This window comes from Hyla sarda, chromosome 2 (assembly GCF_029499605.1).
Source record: "Hyla sarda isolate aHylSar1 chromosome 2, aHylSar1.hap1, whole genome shotgun sequence".
NCBI lineage: Eukaryota > Metazoa > Chordata > Amphibia > Anura > Hylidae > Hyla > Hyla sarda.
In genome coordinates, this window is record NC_079190.1 from 11,913,562 (window position 1) to 11,925,658 (window position 12,097).

At 43.8% G+C, this 12,097-nt stretch overlaps 1 protein-coding gene across 2 annotated transcripts in view; it reads right to left on the minus strand.

Moving 5' to 3' along the window:
• The window catches only part of TSKU (tsukushi, small leucine rich proteoglycan), a 43,894-nt gene that overhangs the window by 16,029 nt on the left and 15,768 nt on the right, over positions 1-12,097 (minus strand). The window contains exon 1 of one of the 2 annotated variants that reach the window (XM_056560302.1): positions 5,931-6,051. The exons of the other annotated variant lie outside the window; for it this stretch is intronic. The gene's annotated coding sequence lies outside the window, so the exon portion shown is untranslated. Of the gene's footprint in view, positions 1-5,930; positions 6,052-12,097 lie in introns of those variants that run through there. 2 annotated transcript variants of the gene reach the window in all.

Below are 12,097 nucleotides of genomic sequence, written 5' to 3' on the forward strand. Positions count from 1 at the left end.
GTAGAGATCAGACAGTGCGGCCGAGTCATGTGGTGGAGCAGAGTCATGTGGTGGAGCAGAGTCATGTGGTGGAGCAGAGTCATGTGGTGGAGCAGAGTCATGTGGTGGAGCAGAGTCATGTGGTGGAGCAGAGTCATGTGGTGGAGCAGAGTCATGTGGTGGAGCAGAGTCATGTGGTGGAGCAGAGTCATGTGGTGGAGCAGAGTCATGTGGTGGAGCAGAGTCATGTGGTGGAGCAGAGTCATGTGGTGGAGCAGAGTCCGCTCAGCGCCGCGGGAACATAACAAGACCCTGTTGTTTTATGGCCCAGGAACAAAAGGCAAAGTGACACAAACTTGTGAAAGTGGAAGGAGTCACTTAGGTCTTCGGCATGAGAGAGACAAAAGCCCCCCTGTGTGAGACCCCGCCCGGGGAGGAAGAGGTGGGGGGTGCGGTTGAGGATGGGGCCCTTTAATTCCCTTACTCTGTTCAGAATACAAAATTATTTCTTCCTCTGTCTCTACCATCCGCCCGTCATTTATTACAGTCCAGATGGATTCAAGGCCCGAAACCAGATTAAAAAAAATAAAATTAAATTATTAAAGGGGCGCTACGGAGGAAAACTATTTTTTTTTTTCATATCAACTGGTGCCAGAAAGTTGAACAGATTTGTAAATCACTTCTATAAAAAAAAAAAAAAAAAATCTTAATCCGTCCAGTACTTATCAGCTGCTGAATACTGCAGAGGCAGTTGAGTTGTTCTTTTCTGTCTGACCACAGTGCTCTCTGGACGGTTCCTGACATGGACAGAGGTGTCAGCAGAGCAGGAGTAAATTCCCATAGCAAAACAATCCTGCTCTGAACAGTTCCTGACATGGACAGAGGTGGCAGCAGAGAGCACTGTGGTCAGACAGAAAAGAACAACTCAACTTCCTGTGGAGCATACTGCAGATGATAAGTACTGGAAGGATTAAGATTGTTAATAGAAGTAATCTACAAATCTGTTTAACTTTCTGGCACCAGTTGATATGAAAAAAAAAATTAGTTTTCTACCAGAGTACCCCTTTAAAAAAAAAAAAAATAAAAAAAAAAAAAAAAAAAGAAATAAAGAAAAAATAAAATTGGCAATATAAAGTTAAAGGGGTACTTCGGTGGAAAACAATTTCTCCCCCCCCCCCTTCAAATCAACTGGTGCTAGAAAGCTAAATAGATTTGTAAATTACTTCTATTAAAAAAATCTTAATCCTTCCAGTACTTATCAGCTGCTGCATGCTCCACAGGAAGTTGTGAATTTCTTTCCAGTCTGACCACAGTGCTCTCTGCTGACACCTCTGTCCGTGTGAGGAGCTGCCCAGAGCGGGAGAGGATTTGCTCCCACTCTGGACAGTTCCTGACACAAACAAGAGGTGTCAGCAGAGAGCACTGTGGTCAGACTGGAAAGAAATACACAACTTCCTGTGGAGCATACAGCAGCTGATAAGTACTGGAAGGATTATTATTTTTTTTTTTTTTTTTTTTTTTTTTAACAGAAGTAATTTACAAATCTATTTAACTTTCTAGCACCAGTTGATTTTAGAGAAGAAAAAAAAAATTTTTTAATTTCCCACCGGAGTACCCCTTTAACAATATAGTGTTAACTTTATAAATAAATATTTCAATGTTCGCTGCTTTCCTATTCTAAAAGAAAAATATATAAAATACAAAAAAAACAAAAAAACAGGCACGCATAAGCTTCCATCTGGCTTGGTCCAGTTGTTCTAGATTTTTTTTTTCCCCCCTCATGTAGTAAATTAGCAAAAAATAAATAAATACACAAAAATTTTTTACAAAAAGTCAAACTGAAACTATGTAAATAATCTAAATGGAAAAATGTGATTCTGAAGGGTTATATTCTTGTAGAAAAGCGTGACGGGAGAAGAAGTAATTGGTCGGGTCTCAGCGAGTCATGTGACTTGCACTGTAAAAAGAAGGCGACTATGTAGAAAAGCGATGCCATTTGTTTTCCATGTAATTTGTTTCAAAATAAAATAGATTGAAGTTTTTTTTAAATTTTTTTTATAATTTGGATAAATTGATTCGGCGTTGAAATCCATCACTGAATCCACCCCCATCTATTTTTGGGGCATCACTAGTGTCATGGAGGTTGAAATCATTTGAGCTTTATTTGGAGGAGGAACGTGGGGACCTTCACTGAAAATTCAGACCTGAGGAACATGATAGATTTTAAGAAATAAAATAAAAATTGGCAATGAAGAAAGATTAAAGAGACTACTGGATTGGAACCACAACTGTTCTCTATTAGAAAGAGCGCCCCCCCTGTGCACAGGTGAAGTGTTGCATTGTCCGGCCGCTGAAACCCCCCGTGATCTCTGCCCCAGCTTCCCAGTTTTCTGAACATTTGTGTTTAGAACGTTGGATTCGGCAGCCATGTTCATGAAGCCACGCCCCTTTTATTCGTGTCTATGGGAGGGGGCCTGACGCTGTGGTGATCAAATATCTTGGGGGGAGATTCATCAAGGCCTGTGCTGAGGAATAGTTGACCAGTTGCCCATAGCAACCAATCAGATCGCTTCTCTCATTTTTCAGAGGCCTTTTCAAAAACGAATTAAGTGATCTGATTGGTTGCTATGGGCAACTGGTCAACATTTCCTATGCACAGTTTTTGATAAAGGAGTACTCCGCCGGAAAAAAAGTCTTATTGCTCCAAACCCTGCTCCATGGCAAATGACTGGTGACCACAGGACCAAAGGAGGCGTGACGGCTACGTACTAGCTGACATGCCCCCTCCCATAGACATGAATGGAGGGGGCGTGGTGTGACATCACGAACAAGGAAGCGCTAAGCTTCCATCTTCCAGACCCCACCGCTGCCGGCCCAGAGATCGCAGGGGGGTCCCCAGCGGCGGGACCCCCTTGATCAGACATCTTATCCATTATCCTTTGGGATAGGGGATAAGATATTTTCCGGCGGAGTACCCCTTTAACCTCCCTCCAAATCCCCTATACTTTAGATAAAAGGGATAAAATATCTAGGGGCAGAGCACCCCTTTAAAGGATTGGGTTTGGGAACGTCTGCTCTATCCTATTAGGGCATAGATGACAAAGAGGGGGGCCGAACCTTTAAAAACCATTCAAAACAAATCTACAGTAGAAAATTTAAGAAAAAAAAATTGATAAAAAAAACAAAACAAAAATTAACATTATTATTATTGTATAATAATAACAAACATTATCATCATTATTAATAAACATTATTATTATATTATTATTATTATTAAATGATGTTTATTAACAACAACAACATCAACTGTTTATTAATAATAATAATAATAATAATATTATTAACATTATAATTTTTAACATTATTATTTTTATCATTAACATCAACATTATATTATTAATTATTATTAATAAACATTTTATTATTATTAATAATAAAACATTTTTATCATCATCGATTATAATAAAACAACTGCACAACATGGTCTGAAGAAAAAACATAAAAATAAAAAACCAGCATCAGATTTACTGGGCTGTGTGGGTGTAATTGTCAGGGCGGTGGACCAGGTGACGTGTAATATTATGGCTACGGGTAGAATGACGGGTAAATCACGCCGTACGATTGCGTCACAGCTATTACCACAAACATTTAAAGGGACACTCCTCTACCAAAGAGCTAAATACTGGGATCTCCGGCTGTGATCTTGTAGAGGAACCGTGCAACGAGGGTTAAATTTTTACTGCAGCGCCGCCATGCAACCATTGGAACGATATCATTATGATGATGATGATAATAATTATGATAATTATCATAATAATTATAATTATCATCATCATTATTAAAACTAGGGCTTTTGTTATCCTGAACAGCGATATTGCCATTAAGCAGCGTTTCCCAATAAGTGTGCCTCCAGCTGTTGCAAAACTACAACTCCCAGCATGCCTGGACAGCCAACGGCTGTCCAGGCATGCTGGGAGTTGTAGTTTTGCAACAGCTGGAGGCACCCTTGTTTAGAAACCATGTAGTGGAGGACGTGTCACTGCTTTAGCATACAGGATTGCCATTCAGTAGAATAGAAAAGCTGGGTTTTCCATAAACTCGGACAGAAGATAACTTCTATTTAAGGGGAAGTAGCGGAAATTACAATCTGTAGTGACACGTCCATGTTACATCCATTAAGAGGTCTGGACAGAGGACCTTACACCATCACTCAGGAGGGTCTATTAATCAGGATGCCCCCATTGACCACAATAGCAGATCCCTGCTGAGCACCATCCCCCTATAGTCTACTGAACACTGGTTACTGGTTTACAAGTTGTCGCCCACCATAAAAAAACAGGATCCAACATGCTGAATGGGGCCATAAACAGCAGGGGCACTTGGTATTCCGGCCCACGCTCCCCCCCAGCAGCAAGAATGGACTGCGAGCCAAGACTGGAAGCTGAGAGACGCTCACGAGCTGGGCCAACGCGACAAGATCCAACACGAGCCGCGCCGGCCGCGATAGGGCGAGGAGAGGAAGACAAAGGGAAAAGGGACTGCCAGACCGACCGAAGAAGACAGGCCTAGTGATGGTATATAGAAGTCATGGGTCACAGGCCTAGTGATGGTATATAGAAGTCATGGGTCACAGGCCTAGTGATTGTGTATATAGAAGCCATGGGGCAGGCCTAGTGATGGTATATATATAGAAGCCATGGGGCAGGCCTAGTGATGGTATATATATATAGAAGCCATGGGTCACAGGCCTAGTGATGGTATATATATAGAAGCCATGGGTCACAGGCCTAGTGATGGTATATATATAGAAGCCATGGGTCACAGGCCTAGTGATGGTGTATATATAGAAGCCATGGGGCAGGCCTAGTGATGGTATATTGAAGCCATGGGTCACAGGCCTAGTGATGGTATATAGAAGCGATGGGGCAGGCCTAGGGATGGTATATAGAAGCGATGGGGCAGGCCTAGGGATGGTATATAGAAGCGATGGGGCAGGCCTAGGGATGGTATATAGAAGCGATGGGGCAGGCCTAGGGATGGTATATAGAAGCGATGGGGCAGGCCTAGGGATGGTATATAGAAGCGATGGGGCAGGCCTAGGGATGGTATATAGAAGCGATGGGTCACAGGCCTAGCGACGGGATATAGAAACGAAGGGATAGAGAAGCGACGGAATATAGAAGCGACGGTGCCAAAATGTACGTGGTGATGCCGCTGAGGAGCCTAGCAGAGGGGTTAAATCGGTCGGGTTTGCTGCCATCCAGGACAGCCCATAAGGGTGATAAGGCCTATTTTCGAGACTAGGCCTTAGACCTGTAGATCTGATGCCAGCTTGGCATGGGCCTGTGTAAAGCTGCATGGCGGAGCCTCCTATGAAGCGAGGGTCGAGTCTGAAGAGAGAAAGTTTGCCTGCTTTGATTGTGGGGCCTAATTGTCGTAGAAGAGATGGAAGTAACCACTATTATCCAGGAGCTAGGTAGGTGGAGTCCAGTGTTTTCTGTACAGGCCACCACAGAAGATCACGGACAGCCTTGGGCTATGCGTGTTCAGAGCAACCCTCCAAGACTGACCCTCGGACCACCATGACTCTGACCAGGACCTTCCTAAGTCTTGTACCCAGGAAAAGAGCTTCATGGCCTGGGAACTGGGACCACTGTCTTCCCCTGGTGAGAACAAGGGGTCCTGCATTTTTTCCATGATTCTGGAAGCCTGACCGAGACCCAGGGAAGTTGTATTGTGTCCTGTTGGGGTCCGACGTCAAATGCCTTTTCCTGTTTGATAGTAGCTGCTGTGGAATTTGGTGGCCCTGTAGGCCCGAAGTGTGGCCTAGATAGTGGGTTCTGTGGCTTTGGGTTGGGATAGTACTAGGAGATAATGGGTGGTGTAGTGAAGTGGGGTCCATTGGATGAAGGATACCCCACCCCTGACAATGCTGAGATCTAAAGGCAAACCTCAGCGGGATATAGTGCTGCCCGAGAGCTCAACAGGGACCAGAGACGGATTTTCATAACCAACTCTGGTGAAGGACGTGACAGCAAATCCCATTGAAAAGATCGAGCTGTGGGCACAAAAACGGTCATAAACGAATGTAAAATTACAAAGCACCATGGGGGAGATTTATCAAAACCAATTCAGAGGGGAAAAAATGCCCAGTTGCCCATAGCAACCAATCAGATCGCTTCTTTCATTTTGCAGAGGCCTTGTTAAAACTGAAAGCAGCGATCTGATTGGTTGCTATGGGCAACTCAGCAACTTTTCCTCTGCACAGGTTTTGATAAATCTTCCCCCCCCCCCCCAAATACTTATTCATATAGGACAAAACTAAAACAGCCGATCCCTTGTAAGGTATTTAGCTGTCATTTCAGGGCCTGTCCTAAGCCACACCGGATAGTGACATCACTCCCTACTACGATGATGTCACCCATGGCTCTAGATTGTCAGAGGAGCGTCACGCCTCACCATGACTGACAGCTGACCTTCCGCAAGTATGAAGGAACGCGACCACGGGACGCACGCTAAGCAACAAACATCTAGAGGGGATACGCCTTTAACCCCTTAAGGACTCAGCCCATTTTGGCCTTAAGGACTCAGACAATTTAATTTTTACGTTTTCATTTTTTCCTCCTCGCCTTCTAAAAATCATAACTCTTTTATATTTTCCTCCACAGACTAGTATGAGGGCTTGTTTTTTTGCGCGACCAGTTGTCCTTTGTAATGACATCACTCATTATATCATAAAATGTATGGCGCAACCAAAAAACACTATTTTTGTGGGGAAATTAAAACGAAAAACGCAATTTTGCTAATTTTGGAAGGTTTCGTTTTCACGCCGTACAATTTATGGTAAAAATGACATGTGTTCTTTATTCTCAGGGTGAATACGATTAAAATGATACCCATTATTACATACTTTTATATTATTGTTGCGCTTAAAAAAAAAAACACAAACTTTTTAACCAAATTAGTACGTTTATAATCCCTTTATTTTGAGGACCTCTAACTTTTTTATTTTTCCGTATAAGTGGCGGTATGGGGGCTCATTTTTTGCGCCATGATCTGTACTTTTTTTTGATACCACATTTGCATATAAAAAAAAATTTTTATAATTTTTTTTAAATAAAATGTATTAAAAAAGTAGGAATTTTGGACTTTTTTTTTTTCGTTCACGCCGTTCACCGTACGGGATCATTAACATTTTATTTTAATAGTTCGGACATTTACGCACGCGGCGATACCAAATATGTCTATAAAAAAAATGTTTACGCTTTTTGGGGGTAAAATAGGAAAAACCGGACGTTTTACTTTTTTATTGGGGGAGGGGATTTTTCACTTTTTTTTACTTTTACTTTTACATTTTTTTAAATTTTTTTTTTACACTTGAATAGTCCCCATAGGGGACTATTCATAGCAATACCATGATTGCTAATACTGATCTGTTCTATGTATAGGACATAGAACAGATCAGTATTATCGGTCATCTTCTGCTCTGGTCTGCTCGATCACAGACCAGAGCAGGAGACGCCGGGAGTCGGACGGAGGAAGGAGAGGGGACCTCCGTGCGGCGTCCTGAATGATCGGATCCCCGCAGCAGCGCTGCGGGCGATCCGATCATTCATTCAAATCGCGCACTGCCGCAGATGCCGGGATCTGTATTGATCCCGGCACCTGAGGGGTTAATGGCGGACGCCCGCGAGATCGCGGGCATCGGCCATTGCCGGCGGGTCCCTGGCTGCGATCAGCAGCCGAGATCAGCCGCGCATGACACGGGCATCGCTCCGATGCCCGCAGTTATGCACAGGACGTGAATGTACGTCCTGGTGCGTTAAGTACCACCGCACCAGGACGTACATTTACGTCCTGCGTCCTTAAGGGGTTAAAGGGGTACTCCGGTGAAAACCTTTTTTCTTTTAAATCAACTGGTGGCAGAAAGTTAAACATATTTGTAAATTACTTCTATTAAAAAATCTTAATCCTTCCTGTACTTATTAGCTGCTGAATACTACAGAGGAAATTTTTTTCTTTTTGGAATTCTCTCTGATGACATCACGAGCACAGTTCTCTCTGCTGATGTTATTATAATAATAGTAACGCTTTATTTATTGTTGTCCTTAGTGGGATTTGAACCCAAGTCCCCAGCACTGCTAACCACTGAGCCACCATGCTGCCCTTAGCCTACATCTGCTATGCATGGTTGCTAAAATGGACAGAGATGTCAGCAGAGAGCACTGTGCTCGTGATGTCATCAGTGTTCCAAAAAGAAAGGAATTTCCTCTGTAGCATTCAGCAGCTAATAAGTACTGGAAGGATTAAGATTTTTTAATAGAAGTAATTTACAAATATGTTCAACTTTCTGCCACCAGTTGATTTACAAGAAAAAAAGGTTTTCACCGGAGTACCCCTTTAAATTTCACTAAAACAAAAAGAGTTATCAGACGTCCTATGATACAATCTGATCTGACATAAAAACCTCAATAACGGCCCCAGCACCCACCACATCCCCACTGCGGTATCTATTTAACCCCTCACAAGCCACAAGGTCCAGCAAATGAATGAGGAGAACACCACAAGCCTGGATTTAAAGTGTGAGCAAAGTCGCCAGATGACGCCACAATTCCCTACACCAGTGGTCTTCAACCTGCGGACCTTCAGATGTTGCAAAACTACAACTCCCAGCATGCCCGGACAGCCAACGGCTGTCCGGGCATGCTGGGAGTTGTAGTTTTGCAACATCTGGAAGTCCGCAGGTTGAAGACTAGAGATGAGCGAACTTACAGTAAATTCGATTCGTCACGAACTTCTCGGCTCGGCAGTTGATGACTTTTCCTGCATAAATTAGTTCAGCCTTCAGGTGCTCTGGTGGGCTGGAAAAGGTGGATACATTCCTAGGAAAGAGTCTCCTAGGACTGTATCCACCTTTTCCGGAACACCGGAAAGCTGAACTAATTTATGCAGGAAAAGTCATCAACTGCCGAGCCGAGAAGTTCGTGACCAATCGAATTTACCGTAAGTTCGCTCATCTCTATTGAAGACCACTGCTCTACACTAACCACATGCGCTTGAGACTAGGATTGGCCATAACGCGAGCAATCAATTAACGGGGCGACCGCCATGTACTAGCGGAGGTCTGATCAAATAAAGGCGGGAAAAAAAATAAATAAATAAAAAATAAATTTATTTATATATAATAAGAGAAAATTGATTTGACTATCAATGTTGTGCGCCAAAATTTTATTTTTTTTCCCTGAAGAAAGTCGTCAATTTTAAGCTATTTATAAGGAACTTTTCCCAACAATCCAAGTAATTTAATAACATTTTGTTAAGTTTTTGATGTGTGATAGCCTGGGGGAGTAGGGTATATGGGGAGTAGCTGTGCGGTAACTAAAGGGTGTCTGGTTAACCCCTTTCTATTCGTGACACCAGGGTGAGGGCTCCTCTGTAATGCTTGTCCTACCGCCACCCTTCCCAAGAGCGATAGGGAGGTAGATAACAATGGAATGTCCACAACCGGAGAGTTGTGCTGAAAACAGTCGGAACTTTTACTGAAGATTTTATGCAAGCTTCATAACAGGAACAGTCTCTAGACATGCAAAGTCTCTCAGGGATTGACAATGGTTGGGACCTCAAGCGTTTTAGAGTCCGTAGACTGATACGCGCTGTTCCACTGGATTTAGGAGATTTAGTTGCGGTCCAGTAGTCACGCTAGCTTTAGTGGGGGATTATTTTAGAACTCACGGTTTAGTTTAGGCTGAGGTCGGTAGGTTTTCAGGCCTAGCGCGTCTTTGAAAGTTGCGCAGATCCTTTCTGCTAGTCCGGCATCCACAAGAGCGATAATTGGCTACAGCTCCCTTATATGGGCAGGGGCTGGACTAGTGCTAATTGGTCCAAATGGATGTCAATCACCTTCACATAGAATTATGGGTAGCATGTGACCCAAGGACCTCCAAAGGTCCTCCAACATACCAAAGAGGAATTAACAGTCACATGACCGAAGGTCCTGCAACGCTAACAAGGTAAATATACTATTATATTAAATATGTACATGTAAACATCACAGAATTAGAATAGAGGAGCGGCGACTTAGGGGCTGTCCCACCTGGGGGACCCTACCCGAGTGTAGTTACTCTGACTTTGGGGACCACCATACACGGTACCGGGACACCACAGATGCCTCCTCAATAATAATAACAAATTTGAAAATAATATTATATATATATATATATATATATATATATATATATATATATATATATATATATATATATATATATATATAGTGCTGTTATGCGGCGAATTATATAACATAATAGCACCATAAACACATACGGGAAGAGTTATGAAAGTACCTAGAAGAAAAACCGGTTTGTCGCAGCCTTTACGATTCAGGCCGGGTTAACACTTTAGAAAATTTTGTTGTGTATTTTAGTTTACTTGCGCATTTTCGTCTATAATCTTTGTCTTTAAATAAATAAAATGGCTGGGGGTAAAAAAAAAAAAAAATTTTTTACCGATTTTGGACAAAAAAAAAAAAAAAATGTATGTGTAAAGTAAAACACGCTGCGATATTTCTTGTAAACCCGGTCTTTATAGTGGTCTTGAAAAGTGAAAGTTGTACTGTGATTGGTTGCTATGGGCAACAAGAGACAGGTTTTGACTTTAAAGCCCCTGTACACACGGGGTAACATTTTGCACAATGTCCAGCCGGAAAATGTTGTCTGTGGCAGACGCCAGGTCATAGGTCGGCGCTAGGACCGCTTGGGAATGCGCCGCCTCCATAGATGGCAACGCATTTCCGAGCAGATTCCATTTAAAGAATTGGCCTGTCAGCCCACACTAGATTTGGGCCTGGTCTGGTGATCGCGGGGGGTCCCAAAAGGACAGCCCACCCCATGATCAGACATTTATCCTCAATCCTGTGGATAAGGGTTAAAAGTTTCCAAACACTGGCGTCGCACTTTACTACTGTTTAACAGGAAATCTGGCCTTGTTGCCTATAGCAACCATTCATTTCAGAAAAACTTCTTAAAAAGGAAAAAAAAAATAATAATAATTTGAACAGTTATGGACAAATTTCGTCCACCCGAGCTGTGTCTAAGGCGTCTTTCCAGCCAAGCAGCACAAGAATCCCAAAATGGCTGCCTAGAGACAGAGAAGGGGGACTCTTCATTTTAGGGAGAGACTCTGGTTTGGTATTGGTTTCCTTCCTTCTGAAGGAGAGCTAATTTGCATATGGTTTTCCCATGGAGCATTGCCTGGTGTCCATTCATCACTGTATCTCTTCAATGACAATTAGTACCTGAGCTCCATCTTCTACAGTGGTCCCCAAACTGTGGACCTCCAGATGTTGCAAAACCACAACTCCCAGCATGCCCGGACAGCCAACGGATGTCCGGGCATGCTGGGAGTTGTAGTTTTGCAACATCTGGTAGGCAGCTGTCCGGAAGCTCCACAGTTTGGAGACCCCCCCCCCCCAATCTGGCAGCTCCACAGTTTGGAGACCCCCCCATCCAGGAGGCTCACAGTTTGGAGACCCCCCCCCCAATCTGGTAGCTCCACAATTTTGAGACCCCCCCCCCATACGGTAGCTCCAGGTTGGAGACCCCACATCCGGTAGCTCCACAGTTTGCAGACACCACCCCCCCCAATCTGGTAGCTCCACAGTTTGGAGACACCCCCCCAATCCGGTAGCTCCACAGTTTGGAGACCCCCCCCAATCCGGTAGCTGCACAGTTTGGAAAAAAAAAACCCATCCGATAGCTCCATAGTTTGGAGACACCCCCCCCCCCCCCCCCATCCGGTAGCTCCAGAGATTGGAGACCCCCCATCCGGTAGCTCCAGAGTTTGGAGACCCCCCCCCCCCCACCACCACCATCCGATAGCTCCACAGTTTGGAGACCCCCCCATCTGATAGCTCCACAGTTTGGAGACACCCCCCCCCCCCCCCCCCCATCCAGTAGCTCCACAGTTTGGAGACCACATCTGGAGGCCATTTCTTTATTACGTATATTACGTATTACGAGCCGCGCCTAGTGACCGAAAACAATGATGCACCCATAACAGAGAAGACTCCGCTTATATATTTAGCAGATTCGGGGGATGGCGGACGGTCAGGGATTACTCC